Genomic DNA, 19,599 nt, shown 5'->3' with positions numbered 1-19,599 from the left:
TCAGAGGTAGAACTTGACTCTCTTGGTTCTTTTTTCATACACCTCATTGACAATGATTATTATCAGGATGATGCGGAAGCTAGCCACGTTGGTGATGCAGAGGTAATTATTCTATCCTCCGACTCAAATCATGTGCCAGTACCAAAACTCTGTCGAGCAGTCCGGAAAGTAAAACATTCACACCCTCTTGCTTATTTGGATCCGCACTTTTCTTTGAAGACACAGCAGCCTGAAGCTCGCCGCACAACCCGGCACAGTGGTCAAGTGGTTACCTCCTTCGGTTTAACATATTCTCCGGTTCGCAAACGCCGTCAAGAGGTCTCTTGTTCTTGTAATACACTTTATCCCAAGGCGGGTTACTTCCGATATCCTCTTAATCCGTTTGATTTGAATTACAAGGGAACCTCCCATTCATCCTCCGGCGAGTCATCAGCCACACAGATGCCTCCACTCAAGACCGTTCCTGGGTAAGCATACTATACTTAATTTTTTTATGCTTGCACTGGTTTATTGTACTAACCTCTGTGTTTGTTCTTTTTAGTGCCAAAGCCAGACTTAGCAAGAAAGCCAAGCTGACGACACCAACTGATGATAATCCGGCCACTGAACCGGAGAAGACCTCAGAGGCTCTTGATCAGAATGCTGACATTATTCTGGATGATCCGGTACCTCAAGGTCAGGATACTTTTGTTGAACCGGTAGAAATGAATCCAACGAGCCGGTCTGCTGATCCGCCGAGCCCAGCTGCCGATCCACCAAGCCCACCAAGAACATCTGCTAAACCGCCAAGCCCAGACAAGACTGTTGATGGCACCACAGATGATGTTGTGATTACCGGCTTTGGCCATACTGCTCCTAGCAACCCTGACGCTTTATCAAATCATAGTGCCAAGGAAGAATTTTCCGCTGTGGACAAGGGCAAATGGAAAATAAATTTATCAAGCTATGCCCACCTCAATGCTCAGGACATCCACTCTAGATATCTAAACCGTCTGTATACCAGCCGCGACTATGAAGCCGGTTTAGTAGGTCTGATGAAAAAGCGATATGAGGTAAATATCTGTTCCTTTGCATAAATTCTTTTTTCCTTATAGCTTGCTTTAATTATCAACTCCTTTGTTTGCACAATGAAGAAGACATCAGTTCACTATAGGATGGTACTAACTATTATACCTTGTCTTTTTTATTCCTTTGTCCCATATTCAATATAGAGAAGATATTTATGCACATCCTTGTTTTCAGGCCTTTCCAAAGCAGTTCACTGATGATTACCTCTCAAACCACCTGTATGGTTAGGAGGCGAGGAAGGTATTCATACAACACCCATGGTTCAATATTGAAGTGTTCCTGAAGAGGACGAAGGATGGACGGTCAATCATCCACAGGCACTGGCCTAAAGTTGCAAAGACCTTCAACATCAATGAAGGCTCAATATTCGCCTTGCGCTTCAGCAGTTTTCCAGATGAGATGCATCTGTCTATGTATCATCTATGATGCTAATTTCGAGAGGTTCTAGATGTTGCATGTGAAACTTGGTGCTGGTGCAGTTGTGTAATGGGGTAGCTGAGTGCTGAAGCTATATCATGTTGTACTCTGATGTATTTCAATTATGAAATTCCACTTCCTTAATATAGGAATGAAATATATTATGTGTTTAATATGAATGTCAATTAGATTAATAAACGGATTATTAATAATAGGGCAATTATCCTGCTAATGGAGAATTAGCCTGTTATTGGTTTTTTCTATTGCAAAAGGTTATTGAGAAAATACCGTGGGCGATGATCTAAGGCAACGCACACAGTTTTTAGAAATAAACCGTGTTGGATCGATGAGCAATCACACACGACATTCTCTTCAAAACTGTTTGTGTTAGGCCACCTTGCGCAAACATTTACCACATAAAAAATGTATGTGATGGACAGCCTTTACCACATAGTTTCTTGTATGCATCGTGTGTGATGCATTCAATAATGCAAACGATAAAATTGTTAATATTATGTGCGATGGCAACGCTATCACAAACGATTTAACGGGGAAAATTGTGTGTAATGTACCTGCGAACGGAAATGTTTTTCTTGGAGCGACTGTGTGGGATGTATATACAAACGAAAACGTTTAGAAGGGACTGATTGTGTAGGACGTACTTACAACCAGAAACAATTTCGCCTGTATAATTGTATTTTTTTAGCACTATTGTACATATAATCGTATTTGCTCGCTGATACGTCTCCAACGTATCTATAATTTTTGATTGTTCCATGCTATTATATTATCTGTTTTGGATGTTTAATGGACTTTGCTTTTTATATTATTTTTGGGACTAACCTATTAACCGGAGGCCCAGTGCGAGTTTTGTTTTGCCTATTTTAGAGTTTGGCAGAAAAGGAATACCAAACGGAGTCCAAACGGAATGAAACCTTCGCGGTGATCTTTCTTGGACCGAAAGAAATCCAGAAGACTTGGAGTTGAAGTCTGGAACTCCACGAGGAGGCCACGAGGCAGGAGGGCGCGCCTAGGGGGGTAGGCGCGCCCCCCACCCCGTGGGCCCCTCGTAGCTCCACCGACGTACTTATTTTGCCTATATATACTCTTATACCCTAGAAACATCCGGGGAGCCACAAAACCACTTTTCCATCGCCGCAACCTTTTGTACCCGTGAGATCCCATCTTGGGGCCTTTTTTGCCGATCTGCCGGACGGGGAATCGATCATGGAGGGTTTCTATATCAACACCATTGCCTCTCCGATGTAGCGTGAGTAGTTTACCACAGACCTTCGGGTCCATAGTTATTAGTTAGATGGCTTCTTCTCTCTCTTTGATTCTTAATACAAAGTTCTCCTCGATGTTCTTGGAGATCTATTCGATGTAACTCTTTTTTGCGGTGTGTTTGCCGAGATCCGATGAATTGTAGATTTATGAACAAGAATATCTATGAATATTATTTGATTCTTCTATGAATTCTTATATGCATGATTTGATATCTTTGCAATTCTCTTCGAATTATCGGTTTAGTTTGGCCTACTAGATTGATCTTTCTTGCAATGGGAGAAGTGCTTAGCTCTGGGTTCAATCTTGCGATGTCCTTTCCCAGTGACAGTAGGGGCAGCAAGGCACGTATTGTATTGTTGCCATCGAGGATAAAAAGATGGGGCTTATATCATATTGCTTGAATTAATCCCTCTACATCATGTCATCTTGCTTAATGTGTTACTCCGTTCTTATGAACTTAATACTTTAGATGCATGCTAGATAGCGGTCGATGTGTGGAGTAATAGTAGTAGATGCAGAATCATTTCGGTCTACTTGGTGATGCCTATATTCCTGATCATTGCCTTAGATATCTTCATAATGTGCTTTTCTATCAATTGCTCGGCAGTAATTTGTTCACCCTCCATAATACATGCTATCTTGAGAGAAGCCACTAGTGAAACCTATGGCCCCTGGGTCTCTTTCCTATTATATTACATCTCTTTTATTTACATCGCATCTCGTTTACTATTTTGCAATCTTTACTTTCCAATCTATACAACAAAAATACCAAAACTATTTACTTTATTATCTCTATCAGATCTCACTTTTGCGAGTGACTGTGAAGGGATTGACAGCCCCTTTATCACGTTGGTTGCAAGGTTCTTGATTGTTTGTGAAGGTGCTAGGTGACTTGTGCGTTGTCTCCTACTGGATTGATACCTTGGTTCTGAAAACTAAGGGAAATACTCTTTGTTGCATCACCCTTTCCTCTTCAAGGGAAAACCAATGCATGCTCAAGAGGTAGCACTCGCTCTTCGGTCGCACACGACCTCATGTTGCCGAGCGTGTGTGCTAGGAGGGCATATCCCAATGATTTCTGGGTCATGTGGGAAGGGCCCCCTATCGCCCACACTCACTTGGCGACGGTTCCAAATTTCATCGCAGAAAAGGGTTAAAATCGTTTGTATAGCACCGACGCATACCAGTGATAAGCAAAAAAATTCATTAATAATAGTGGGAGTGTCATATGAAACTCGAATACTATAAATTGTTTCCCCATTAAAAATGTAATGTTCTGTAAAAGGATATTCAAAATTATGACAATAATTATCACTACTTTTTATAACAAAAGTATCATTACAATAATCATCATAAGTAGCAACTTTGTTCTCATCATAGTCAACTGAAACCTTTTCCGGAATAGTGGAATCATTACTAAATAAAGTCATGAACTCTCCAAATTCACTTTTTAATTATAATAATATTCAACACCCACCAAAATAGTGGGACAATTATTATCTATAGTTGACACTCTTCCAAACCCACTTTCATGAATATTGCAATCATCATAAATAAGAGGCATGCAAATTTGATCATTCAAAGTAGGGGGACTAAAAAGATCATCTTCATTAAGCATAGCATCTCTAAGCTTAGGGCAAACATTAGTTGCAGCAAATAAATTATCAAACATGTCATTCTCATCAAACATGGCATCCCCAAGCTTGTGACTTTGCATATCATAAGTATATTCACTTTCATCATTAATAGTATGAATAGCACCAATAGTATAACAATTATTATCATCATAATTTTCTAAGTTGGTGCCAAAAGGATCTTCAAGGTTATAAGAAGTATCATTATTTTCCCAATCATAATCATCACAACGAGTAGTAGGCATAACAAAAACATCCTCAATAGTTCCTTCATACATTATGCCATAAGACAAAGAAGAAATATCACCATCAAGTGTATCATCTTCCATAATTATTTTTGAATAATTCTCATGAGGCACAACAATAATAGGAGCACCATGAGGTAGTTCCAGGAAAGCATGAGGTACTTCCGGATTGCACTTGGAGAAAGTGGAATTTGCTTAGTAGTCCTCTCATCTCACCTGGTTTGGTAGTATCGGCCGACTGGTTCAGCAGTATCGACAATGTAGAAAAGTGGTGATAAAAAGACATTTCTAGTGCAAATTTTGAGGGATTACATGTAGATTCTGAATAAGTCGTCATCCCTAGTTTTATTGTCTGCACCCTTCTTGATAGTATGGTTGCCTTTAGGCTCAATGTGGATTTTTTAATCCACTAAACACTACTAATTATTTCACCTTTGGCTAACTTCGTTTCTTGGGTCACCATCTTTCTTTCCAACTAGATAATACAATAATCTGAAATAAATTTAATAATTTTTAGATAACAAAATATTTCATTTATTGCCTATGAGCAATATATCTTGTTAGGATACACACACATACCAGACATAATCTTCAACTACCAAGATTGAAACTATAGTAAGAACATAAGCTTCATTGTTCTACGAACCTCTAGCTTGGGTATGCATATAAATACTGAAATTTTTTGACAACATAATCATAATATTTTCAGCGCTCCCCACTTTTGGCTCTCGGGAGCACATGCTCCCGCATGAACAATAACACGAAAAAAAGTAAATATTTGAAAAAATTCTGAATTTTTTTGTGGATGTTCGTGTTAGTGTCGCAAACATGCTTGAAAATTTTCATGCGAAACGGAGCAGCGTGGTTTCTTCGGTGAAAAACAAATTTGGGGTAACATTTGGTGTGTTTTTTTTGCCAAGGCCAAAATGCTTAACCTTTTTGCCTCTAAATTTGCAGGTAGCATTTGGATGTGTAGCGACCAGACCTCAAACAGTCTAATCTCTATGCATCAGTGTCATCCCTGGATCAGTAATGCTGACACGCATAGTACTTGAAGGATTTATAATAGAGTAGCAATCACACACTTATTACATCGAATGTCTCCAAAGAGAACTTATTACAATAAATATGGATTAAGGCCATCTAATAACGATAACAGCGGAAGGCTTGGAAGATAAGTGAGTCCATCAACTCCAACGGCATCACTGAGTATAGAACCACGATCCTAAGGCATCTTACTCGTCGTCTGAAAAGTCTGCAACATGAATGTTGCAGCCCGAAAATGGGTCAGCACATGGAATATGCTGGCAAAGTAACACATAGAGAATAATGAAAGAGTAAAGCTATACTACATGAATATATGGCTTGGTGGATAGCTCTATGGTTACAGTTTTTGCGTAAAGCCAGTTTTTCCCTACTACAAAGGAATAAATTATTTAACTATCATGGTGGTTGTTAAACATTGAGAATGGTTGACAGCATCCTCAATCCCAATTAAGCATCATCATTAAACAAACCCAACAATATTAATTAAAGTAACATGATGAGATTCACATGATAATCCAAGTACTAGATACTCAAGATGTCCATAACCGGGGACACGGCTAATCATGATTAGTTTATACACTCTGCAGAGGTTTGCGCACTTTTCCCCACATGACTCGATCTCCTCCGTTGGTTTTCTCGCACTACATGGTGTTTGAGAAACGAATCACCGAGAAGTAGTATTTCAGAAGCGCTAGCACCTTACGATGGGTAGACCGGTACACCTACTTTCCCCTACATCTGCTAGTCTACCACTATAAGAGTTCGCACGACTTAGTCAACTATGCTAGAGCACATAATAGCATGTGGCTGCACACAAAAGTTTCTAGCATGAATAATCTTATGATCCCTTTGAGCCTAGGTGGCGGTCCAAAAACAAACAGGCAATCCTGAAATACCCAAGTGCCTCAATCCACCCAGATGTGTATTAAAGTTGCCACCTTAAATAAACCACTACTTAACAATCTCACGTCTGTCATGGAAAATCACTCTCCCAATCAACGTCTGCTAGCATAGCATGGCATAATAAGCAAACGTAGAAGTAACTCCCAAGGGTTCGATAATAAAACAGGTAATAGGTACTACCTCATCTACTTCCCAAAACCCACAATTTAATTAGATCATAATCATGCAATGTTTGAGGATTGATTTAATGCATAAAAACTGGGTAGTAAAGAGGTATGATCAAAGTGTTACTTGCCTTGCTGATGATCCGCGTAACCTAGGGATTCGAAGTAGCAAGCCGCGCAATCCGGATACTCTATCGCAAGCAAACAAACAAACAAGCATACAATAAGTACTCATCTAATGCACGAGTAAAAATCAAATAAGATGATCTAACCAGAAAGTTCAACTCAAGAACTCCGGTTTGCAAAAAGAATCAAATCGAACGAAGAAACAAAACTCAAACGGCGAAAGAAACAAGCTTTGTTTACTAATCTGGACCTAAGTCAAATTTTACAGAAGCAAAAACTAGTTTGAGTAGATTATTTGGAAAGAGGGTTTCGAGACGAAACTCTAGGCGCTTGAATCGCCTGATTCCGATAAACGAGTGAAAAAATAAACTAAAACGAAAATCAGATCAGAAATCGCGATCAGAAAAATCGCGGAATAAATCCGAGAAAAAGAAAAACGACGAACAGATTAACGAACGAACGTTCGTTAACTAGATCTAAATAACGGATATGGCCGCTAAAACGAACGAACAAGCGAACGCTCGCTAAATAAATAAACCAAAAAAACCAATCTAATAAAATAAATAATAATAAAAATCTAGGGTTTTCTTAAAAAAACCGAAGTGGTTTTTTTTCAAAAAAACGGCGTCGACGGCGGCGGCGGTACCTCCGGCGAGGCGGGGCGGCTCCGGCGGTGTTGGCTAGGGGCGCGGGGTTTGTGGCGGCGGCGGCGGCGACCCGAGGCGGCGGGGCGGCTCGGCTCCGGCGGCGGGGTGTGAGGCGGCGGCGGCTTCGGCTCAGGGCTCCACGGGAGGCGGCGGCGGCTTATATAGGGGGGGGGAGGCTGCTCCGACTTGGGGAAGGGGTCGGGCGGCGGCGGCGGCTCGGACTCCCGAGTCCGGCGACGGCACGGCGGGGAAGGCGGTGGCGCGGGCGGTGCGGCCTGGCTCGGCTAGGCTTCGGCCCTGTCGGGCGCGAGGAGGTTTTTTTTTAAATAAAATTACGCCGAACTGAGAAAAAAATCTAGAAAAATAAATAGGAATCTAAAAATACCAAAATAAATTTTCATCGTCCAAATAAAATATTTAGAACGAGATGAACATTTTTTTGGTCCTAAAAATGAAATTTTGAAAATCATGCAATTTTTCCTAAATTCAAATAAAATAGCCAAAACATCAAAAAAACTTTATTTGATTTTTTTATTAAATCCTCATTATTTCTTTATTTTGGGAAAGTCATTTTATTCCCTCTCTCATATTTTAATGATCGAAATAATTGAAGATAAAATAAATAAAATCAAATGATCCTATTTTCAAGATTTTGAGAAAAACTCAAATATGAAAATAACGGAATCCCCAACTCTCTCCATGGGTCCTTGAGTTGCGTAGAATTTCTAGGATCGAGGAAAAATGCAAATAAAATATGATATGCAATGATGATCTATGTATAACATTCCAAATTGAAAATTTGGGATGTTACAAACATACCCCCCTTAAGATGAATCTCGCCCTCGGGATTGGGGTTGGCTAGAAAATAGGTGAGGGTGGTCCTTCAGCAAATCTTCCTCTCGCTCCCAGGTGGCTTCATCCTCAGTGTGGTGGCTCCACTGAACCTTACAGAACCTTATAACCTTGCTGCGGGTGACTACTCGGCTGGCATACTCAAGAATCTTAACTGGTTTCTCCTCATAGGTCAAATCACTGTCCAACTGAATCGCATCTAGTGGCACTATATCTCTCAGTGGTATATCGGCCATCTCTGCGTGGCACTTCTTCAACTGGGAAACGTGAAACACGTCGTGAACTCCAGACAATCCCTCAGGCAATTCCAATTTGTAGGCAACCTCTCCCATACGTTCCAAAACTTTGTATGGTCCCGCAAAACGTGGCGCTAACTTTCCTTTAACACCAAAACGCTTAACTCCTCGAAGTGGAGATACCCGAAGATAAACTCTATCCCCAACTTTGTAAACTGTCTCCTTGCGTTTTGCATCAGCATAGCTTTTCTGCCTGGACTGGGCTACCTTGAGCCTGTCGCGAATCAACTTCACTTTCCTTTTAGACTCCTTAATCAAATCTAGTCCAAACAACTGACGGTCTCCAACTTCGTCCCAAGACAACGGGGTTCTGTACCTCCTTCCGTATAAGGCTTCGAAAGGGGCCATCTTCAAACTGGATTGATAACTGTTGTTGTAAGAGAACTCCGCATACGGCAAATTGTCGTCCCAACTAGATCCATAATCTAGCGCACAAGCTCTCAACATGTCCTCTAAAATCTGATTGACTCTTTCGGTCTGTCCATCTGTCTGCGGATGAAAAGCGGTACTAAACTCTAGCCTGGTACCCAAGGTTTCGTGCAACTGATTCCAGAACTTTGAGGTGAACTGGGTTCCTCTATCTGATACAATGCTCCTTGGAACTCCATGCAGACATACAATCCTGGTCATGTAAATCTTGGCCAATTTGGCACTGGTGTAAGTAGTCTTCACTGGAATGAAATGAGCTACCTTCGTCAAACGATCAACTACCACCCAAATCAAGTCATAGCCTGAATGAGTCTTGGGCAATCCTATAATAAAATTCATGCCTAGCTTATTCCACTTCCATTCGGGTATCGGCAATGGTTGCAACAATCCTGCTCGCTTCTGATGCTCTGCCTTTACCCTCTGACATACATCACAAACTGCTACATACTCGGCAATGTCCTTCTTCATTCCGGTCCACCAGAAAGTCTCCTTCAAATCCAAGTACATCTTGGTATTCCCTGGGTGAATTGAATACGGCGAATCATGGGCCTCTTGCAAAATCAACTTCCTGATCTCAGGGTCATTGGGTACATAAACGCGGTCCTCAAACCAGAGGGTATCGTGCTCGTCCTCACGAAATCCCTTGGCTTTTCCTTTGCTCAACCTCTCCTTTATCTTAGCAATCTCCTTATCGGTCTTTTGAGCTTCTCTGATCTTATCCATCAAAGTCAAATGAATTTCCAATGTTGCTACATAGCCTCTCGGAACTATCTCCAAACATAGCTCGCAAAAATCCTTGGCTAACTCCTTTGGTGGTCCTGCGGTCATGAATGTATTAACATGGCTCTTACGGCTCAACGCGCCGTCTACTACGTTAGCCTTTCCAGGGTGATACTGCAATCTCATATCATAATCCTTGATGAGTTCCAACCATCTCCTTTGCCTGAGATTTAACTCCTTTTGCGTGAAGATGTACTTCAAACTCTTGTGATCCGTGTACACCTCACAATGAGTTCCTATAAGAAAATGTCTCCATGTCTTCAATGCATGCACTACGGCTGCTAACTCAAAATCATGTGTGACATAATTTAACTCATGAGGTTTAAGCTATCGTGATGCATACGAAACAACTCTTCCTTCCTGCATAAGCACTGCTCCAAGTCCTCGACGTGAAGCATCGCAATACACCTCATAATACTTAGTCTGATCTGGCAGAATCAACACTGGTGAGGTAACTAGACGTTTCTTCAATTCCTGGAAACTGGCCTCACATTCCTCAGTCCAATTGAACTTGCTATCCTTCTTCAACAACTCTGTCATGGGCTTAGCAATCCTTGAAAAATTCTCAATGAATCTCCGGTAGTATCCTGCCAGTCCAAGAAAACTTCTGATCTCCCTAACTATCGTTGGTGCTTCCCAATTAGTCACGGTGACAACCTTGGTGGGGTCTACTGCTATACCCTCTCCGGATATAACATGTCCGAGGAATCCAACTTCCTTCAACCAGAACTCACATTTGCTAAACTTGGCATATAACTGGTGTTCTCTGAGCTTCTCCAATACCAAACGCAAGTGCTCCTTATGCTCCTCTTCATTCTTCGAGTAGACCAAGATGTCATCAATGAACACCACGATGAACTTATCCAGGAACTCCATAAATACTTTGTTCATCATGTTCATGAAATATGCGGGTGCGTTAGTCAGACCAAATGACATAACGGTATACTCGTACAGCCCGTACCTAGTGGTAAAAGATGTCTTGGGTATATCCTATTCTCGTATCTTCAACTGATGGTATCCTGATCGCAAATCGATCTTGGAAAACACCTTTGCTCCTTGCAGTCGGTCAAACAGATCATTGATCATTGGCAGTGGGTACTTATTCTTGATGGTTACCGCATTTAATCCTCGATAATCAACAACCATCCTTAACGATCCGTCCTTTTTCTCCACTAGAAGTACTGGTGATCCCCAAGGTGAAGAACTTGGGCGAATGTATCCTTTATCCAGTAACTCCTTAATCTGACTTTTAATCTCCTCCAAATCTTTTGCAGGCATCCTGTATGGTCTCTTGGATATTGGCCCTGTGCCTGGCAAAAGCTCAATCAAAAACTCAATGTCTCTGTCTGGTGGCATGCCTGGCAACTCCTCTGGAAATATATCCAAAAAATCCTTCACTACTGGTACTTCCTCCTGCACAACTCCTGATAAGGAATTTACGTGCATCCTCCTCGGCTCATGCCTTGATACATACCTTATCCTTTTCCCTTCTAGGGTAGTAAGCAGAATCGACTTACTGACACAATCAATGTTTCCTCCATACATTGATAGCCAATCCATACCCAGAATCACATCCAAACCTTGGGATTCCAAAATGATTAAATCCGAGGGGAAAACATGCTTGCCTATACCCAACAGAACTTGAAAGCATCCTCGACTGGCCATATACTCTGCTCCTAGTGAGGTTACTAGCATGGGTGTTTTTAGAACCCTAGTGGGCAGTCTATACTTATCCACAAATCCCCTTGATATGTATGAATGCGATGCACCAGAACGAGTGCAGTAAATGACTTAACCAAAAACTTACCTATTACTGCATCTGGTTGAGCTTCAACCTCCTCCACGCTAACGTGGTTCACTTGTCCTCTGTTGAAAGGGTTCGGCTTCTTCCCAGAGCTTCCATTGCCATTCCCAGTCTGGCCTTCAGGACATTCATTGGCGTAATGTCCGGTCTTCTGGCACTTAAAACAAGCGACTTGACTCGGATCTTTCTTGGCTGGTGTTGAGGGGTTGGTACGGTTCTGGCTACTACTTCCTCCATTCCCGGTACCATTCTTGGGACCATTGTGATTGTGCGAGCTACCTCCTCCATGGGTATGCTGAAACTGTCCTCCTGACTTCGGAGTAAAACGGGGCTTCTGCTGAGCTCCAGAATTGTACTTCCCTTGTCCATACTTCCTCTTGCGGTTTTCAATCTGCTACTGCTTCCCTTCAATCATGAGAGCACGGTCTACCAACTCCTGGTAGTTGTTGAAACTTGCTACCATCAACTGCATGCTCAGCTCATCATTCAGCCCTTCCAGAAACTTCTCTTGCTTAGCTGCATCCGTAGCGACGTCATCTGGGGCATAACGTGCTAGCTTACTGAAATCATCCACATACTGGCCAACTGTTCTTCCTCCCTGGCGCAAGTTGCGAAACTCACGCTTCTTCATGGCCATAGCTCCTGCTGAAACATGGGCAATACGAAAAGCCTGCTGAAACTGATCCCATGTGACAGTGTCTGCTGGATAAGTGGCGTGAAATTCTCCCACCATGATGCTGCAGGTCCCTCAAAGCTGATGTGCGGCAAATCGCTCCTTCTCCGCATCTGTGCATCCTGCAGTGGTCAACTCCCTGGATGTCTTACGAAGCCAATCATCTGCAACAATCGGCTCGGTGCTACTGGAGAACACCGGCGGATTCAGCCTAAGAAAATGGTTAAGTGATCAACAGGTGGTGGTGGTGGTGGATTGTTGTTGTTGTTGTTCCCCTGATTCTGTTTCTGGACTAGTATCTACATCAATGCATTCTGCTGCTGGATCAACTGAGTGAGCTCCGTGGAAAAGCAAATCCGTTGTCGCATCTCGGAGGCATCTGGGGTTTAGAAAAGAAGAGAATATAGAATAGAATGAGGTCTAAAGGGAAAACACTACCCATATGCACATGAGACAAATAGCAATCAAAACACTTCATTCAAACAAGCAAGGGCATACAACGGTCTATCTATCGTTACAAAGTGCTCAGACTATAATAGATACATGGAGGGAAATTCTACTACTTCATGGTGGTCTACTAGAAAAACTGCTCCGATGGAGACTCCATGATATCTGCCTCCGGCTTCATCAACATAGTCATCATTACTATCATATGGGTCCAAGTCGGTATCATCGATGATGATGTAGTTCTCGGGACAAGTGCAATCTTCGTCTTCTCCAGTTGCTGGAAATCCCATGAACACTCTTAGCTTCTTCTTCAGATCATCATTCTTCTCGACTAGCGTTGATATTTCCTCCTCATATCCATCACATGTAGAGTTGAGTTCTTCCTCCAGTTCCGTGATCTTAGTCATGGCTTTCTTCAGATCCATCATGCCTGCACACATCTGGTTCTCCTGGCGTCGAATGTGCTGCTTTAACTCCTTGATGAAAGATGCAACTGATCTGTCTTTCCTGGTGTTGATCATCTCCCATTGCTCATCTCGGCGCCCACAAATCTGGTAGGTAGTATCCTTAAGCTCCTTGTGATAAACTTCTCCAATACGTCCCATGGTGATGTGAGTTGCCATGCTCTTCCCTAAACTCCAGGTTGGTGCATCAAAGGAAAACTCTATAGGCTCAGTGACTGGCATGAACGTCCTTCCTGGAACTTGAACTTGAATCATCCAACACTTCTCTTGAAGTAAAGTGGCGTTGTAGGTTCCGGTGAAGCTTGATACTCCGATCTTCAGGTACTTGGTTACTTTCTTCAGGTGTCATCCAAAGGGTGTATCTTCATCCGGTTGCATGAACTTGTTCCTTGCATCCGCCATCCTAGAAGAATAGAAAAGATGAGGAGTTAGAATGAGAAGAGAGAGTAGTGATCTATGGCTTTTGCTTAGTGGTCGTGTCCTACAGTCAGCGTGTGCTCTGATACCATCTTGTAGCGACCAGACCTCAAACAGTCCGATCTCTGTGCATCAGTGTCATCCCTGGATCAGTCATGCTGATACGCACAGTACTTGAAGAGTGGCAATCACACACTTATTACATCGAATGTCTCCAAAGAGAACTTATTACAATAAATATGGCTTAAGGCCATCTAATAACGATAATAGCGGAAGGCTTGGAAGATAAGTGAGTCCATCAACTCCAACGGCATCACTGAGTATAGAACCACGATCCTAAGGCATCTTACTCGTCGTCTGAAAAGTCTGCAACATGAATGTTGCAGCCCGAAAACGGGTCAGCACATGGAATATGCTGGCAAAGTAACACATAGAGAATAATGAAAGAGTAAAGCTATGCTACATGAATATATGGCTTGGTGGATAGCTCTATGGTTACAGTATTTGCGTAAAGCCAGTTTTTCCCTACTACAAAGGAATAAATTATTTAACTATCATGGTGGTTGTTAAACATTGAAAATGGTTGACAGCATCCTCAATCCCAATTAAGCATCATCATTAAACAAACCCAACAATATTAATTAAAGTAACATGATGAGATTCACATGATAATCCAAGTACTAGATACTCAAGATGTCCATAACCGGGGACACGGCTAATCATGATTAGTTTATACACTCTGCAGAGGTTTGCGCACTTTTCCCCACATGACTCGATCTCCTCCATTGGTTTTCTCGCACTACATGGTGTTTGAGAAACGAATCACCGAGAAGTAGTATTTCAAAAGCGCTAGCACCTTACGATGGGTAGACCGGTACACCTACTTTCCCCTACATCTGCTAGTCTACCACTGTAAGAGTTCGCGGGACTTAGTCAACTATGCTAGAGCCCATAATAGCATGTGGCTGCACACGAAAGTTTTTAGTATGAATAATCTTATGATCCCTTTGAGCCTGGGTGGCGGTCCAAAAACAAACAAGCAATCCTGGAATACCCAAGTGCCTCAATCCACCTAGATGTGTATTAAAGTTGCCACCTTAACTAAACCATCAATTAACAATCTCACATCTGTCATGGAAATTCACTCTTCCAATCCACGTCTACTAACATAGCATGGCATAATAAGCAAACGTAGAAGTAACTCCCAAGGGTTTGATAATAAAACAGGTAATAGGTATTACCTCATCTACTTCCCAAAACCCACAATTTAATTAGATCCTAATCATGCAATGTTTGAGGATTGATCTAATGCATAAAAACTGGGTAGTAAAGAGGTATGATCAAAGTGTTACTTGTCTTGCTGATGATCCGCGTAACCTAGGGATTCGAAGTAGCAAGCGGCGCAATCCGGGTACTCTATCGTAAGCAAACAAACAAACAAGCATAAAATAAGTACTCATCTAATGCACGGGTAAAACTCAAATAAGAAGATATAACTAGAAAGTTCAACTCAAGAACTCCGGTTTCAAAAAGAATCAAATCGAACGAGAAACAAAACTCAAATGGCGAAAGAAACAAGCTTCGTTTACTAATCTGGACCAAAGTCCAATTTTATAGAAGCAAAATCGGGTTGAGTAGATTATTTGGAAAGAGGGTTTCAAGAGGAAACTCTAGGCGCTTGAATCGCCTGATTCTGATAAACGAGCGGAAAGATAAACTAAAACGAAAATCGGATCAGAAATCGCGATCAGAAAAATCGCGGAATAAATCCGAGAAAAAGAAAAACGACGAACGGATTAACGAACGAACGTTCGTTTAACTGGATCTAAACGACGGATATGTCCGTTAAAACGAATGAACGAGAGAACGCTCGCTAAATAAATAAACCAAAAAAACAATCTAATAAAATAAATAAAATAAATCTAGGGTTTTCTAGAAAAACCGAAGTGTTTTTTTTCGAAGAAACCAGCATCGGCGGCGGCTCGGCGGTACCTCCGGTGGGGCGAGGCGGCTCCACCGGGGTTGGCTAGGGGCGGCGGGTGCGGCGGCGGCTCCAGGCGACACGAGGCAACGGGGCGGCTCGGCTCCGGCGGCGGGGTGTGCGGTGGCGGCGGCTGCGGCTCGGGGCTCCAGGGGGCGGCGGCGGTTTATATAGGGGGGCGGCTGCTCCGACTTGGGGAAGGGGTCGGGCGGCGGCGGCAGCGGTGACTCGGACTCCCGAGTCTGGCGGCGGCACGGCGGGGAAAGGCGGTGGCGTGGGCGGGCCGGCCTGGCTCGGCTGGGCTTCGGCCCAGTCGGGCGCGGGGAGTTTTTTTTTTAAATAATTACGCCGAACTAAAAAAAAATTTAGAAAAATAAATAAAAATCTAAAAATACCGAAATAAATTTTCGTCGTCCAAATAAAATATTTAGAACGAGATGAACATGTTTTTGCTCCTAAAAATGAAATTTTGAAAATCATGCAATTTTTCCTAAATTCAAATAAAATAGCCAAAACATCAAAAAAAACCTTTATTTGATTTTTCCTTATTAAATCCTCATTATTTCTTTATTTTGGGAAGGTCATTTTATTTCCTCTCTCATATTTTAATGCTCGAAATAATTAAAGATAAAATAAATAAAATCAAATGATCCTATTTTCAAGATTTTGAGAAAAACTCAAATACGAAAATAACGAAATCCCCAACTCTCTCCATGGGGCCTTGAGTTGCGTAGAATTTCTAGGATCGAGGCAAAATGCAAATAAAATATGTATAACATTCTAAATTGAAAATTTGGAATGTTACAGGATGTGACTGAGAACACATAAAAAATTTGTCTTGATTTCTTTGACATTTTCAAAATTATTTTTGGGCCTGGGAGCCTAATTAAATTACCGTTGTAGTTTACGCTAACTAATCATGGTCGTGGCTAAATGTCTCCTTCACATCGGACGCCTCTCTGTACGTACGTCCTTTAAGTCCACACAAATCCATGCAATGCAATTAGGGATACACTAGTCGTCAACCCGTGCTACTGCACGGGCTAGAAATTTTTGGAATATTATAATATTGTACATATAGAGGTTTTGTATCTATTGTTTTTCCTAAAATCTTGTACAACTTAGAAATAGAAAATACTTATATGAAAATTATACTACCTATTTTCTTCTTTGTGTCAAAGCCAGAATAGGCTCCTAATTTTAGCAACTACTAAACCCATAGATGTGTTTTGTTTTTAACATTATTATATGTATACCATCTATGATTTTTCTCTCTCCCGGTTATTACTGGCACGGTCGTTTCATGGTTCCACATGCATGAGTGTGGTTAAAATATTCCATTAGAACAAGGTGCATCAACAGTTTTGCAAGGTTAGTTTATGCCGATCACTCTTCATCTCGTCCACAGTCCACACATCCATATCTAACTCATTGCTTCCCCTGCCAGCCGAGTGCTTATCAGTTCAACATGTCGGTGAACTCTGCGCTTTGATAAGGATCGCAACTCAATTCAAGCATATCTTGTACTTTTAAAATGTCTGCAAAATCGCTGAACTTTTTTAGGTTTGTTTTAAACAATGGGCTTTCGGATGCGCTTTCACTATTTAGGAATTATGATTTTAATGTAATCCAGGGTTTGTTTATTAATATGTTTGCGACACAAATTTTCACTTTTTTACACAACTGTTTTTTATTTTCAAAAAACTATGTGCATGTACCAAACGTATTTGGGAGTATATATGAGTGGTGACTTTTAGACGGCATTAAATTATAATTTTCATTAATTAAGTGCTCTCACATTATTGTGCTGTTATTCCTTAAATATAACACTTACACGGCATGCCCAGACTTCCGAAAAAAAAGTGAGTTTTCTCATACGCGTGCATAATTTAGCAATTTTAAATTTTTTTACACAATCTAGGATTTCTTTTATTATATATTGCGACATATATTTCAATTTTTTGACACTGTTTTTTTTCATTTTCAGAAAACCATGTGCATGTCCCAAACGAAGTTTGAAGTATAGATGTGTGTGTGATTTGTAGACGGGGTTGATTTTGTTTGTACATGCATATATCCCTAGTGTTTCCATGGTCCCGCTGCTTTAATTCATTTTTGAATATCAATGATGCGTCAATTGAGGTTTACTAGCATATATGCCCGTGCGTTGCAGCGGGAGATAAAATAGTATGCATTTAAAGTCAGTGAGAATTATAAGTGCAAGCAAAACCCCGCGTGCACACGAAAAAGCAACATTTAGTTTCTCGGTTTCGCCGCGTGTGGAGGAATCAATCCGCTATTTTTTTTCAATCATTGGTCGAGGGCATTTAAGAGGTTTGTTACGTCATAGTACGCCAGAGAAGACTAGTGAGTTATTAAATTTACTCTTCTTTTCAATCATTTCAATCGAGGGGATTTAAAGGTATGAAGTTTCTGAATATTCTAGCAAACATGAATAATTTTTAAAATGCTGAACAGTTTTTTTAGTTATGTACACTTTTGAAAAAGCACAAACAAAATATGAAAGGGAACATCTTTTAAAATTCACAAGCATTTTATAAAAATACCAAAAAAAATTATGAAAACATGAACATTATTTGAATTTGAGAACATTTTTTAAATGTGAACATGTGTTGAAACTTCATAAGATTTTTTAAAAATGTGTACCTTTTAAACACAAACATTATTTTTAATTTTGAAAATTTCAATAAAATATGAATATTTTTCAAATTTGTAGTACTTTTTGAAATGCCATTTTCTTTTTAGAAATCTTGATCAATTTTGGAAGACAATAAAAAATAAAAAAATGGGCAACTTTTCACAAGTTTCGAATATTTTTGAAATAGCAATAAAATTTTGGAATTGTGAACATTTTCCAAAAAAAATCCTGAACGTGTTTTGCGAATTTTTAACTTACGAAATAAATTCTAAAAGAAAAATAAACTTTGAAAGAAAAAATAGATAGAGAATGAAGAATAAAAATAGAAGTAAAACACGGAAAAAAATGGGCCAGCCCATCAGCTATCAACGGACACGTCGAGAGTGCCCATGTGTAATGTTTATTCAGCGAGTGTTTGTTGTCACCTGACTGAATAAAATCTAAGACTTCTTTTTACATCAAAATAGGATCTAAGACTTAATTGTGTATAATAACTACTCTCTCCGTTTTAAAATAGATGACTCAACTTTGTACTATGTTAGTACAAAGTTGAGTCATCTATTTTGGAACGGAGGAAGTAGATGATACCCCGCATGTTGTTGCGGAAATATCTTGCAACATTTTCAGTGTGATTTGTTGTATGAAACATGACTATTTAAGTAATAATGTAAAAGGCTAAAACTGAAATAATTTATTATGTTTGTAATGTATAGTTGTATGTTTGCATGTTGAGATGGGTATTTTTTTCATGCATGTTCCATGAAGTTGCATGTTTGCATGTTGAGGGACATATGATAGTGGGGGATGTGCCTTATCTCATGCATATTATGCGATGATGTGGCATGCTTGGATGTTGAGAGAAATACTTAGTGGGGGGCTAGCTATTTAGATATACTCCCTCCGTCCGGAATTACTTGTCGCAGAAATGGATAAAATTGGATGTATCTAGAACTAAAATACATCTAGATACATCCATTTCTCCGACAAGTATTTCAGGACGGAGGGAGTAGAAGATACAACCCTCAGGCGCTTTTCTCACGCGAAAAGATAATAATAAGAATGATAGTGTTTGTTCATTTGTGATCAACAGTGGTCTTATATGCTACTCTGCTCTTTTGCTTCAACTTGCCAAGATAATCAAGATCAAAATCCCACAACTACTAACTACTGGAGTAGGATAAAAAAAAGAGCTACTGCCTAGACAATGAATCTCAGATGCCAAGATCATTGGCGTGTGCTCGCGAGCAAAACGCACTTGA

The sequence above is a fragment of the Triticum aestivum genome, chromosome 5B (assembly GCF_018294505.1).
Source record: "Triticum aestivum cultivar Chinese Spring chromosome 5B, IWGSC CS RefSeq v2.1, whole genome shotgun sequence".
NCBI classification, from domain to species: domain Eukaryota; kingdom Viridiplantae; phylum Streptophyta; class Magnoliopsida; order Poales; family Poaceae; genus Triticum; species Triticum aestivum.
This window is presented reverse-complemented; position numbering follows the sequence as displayed.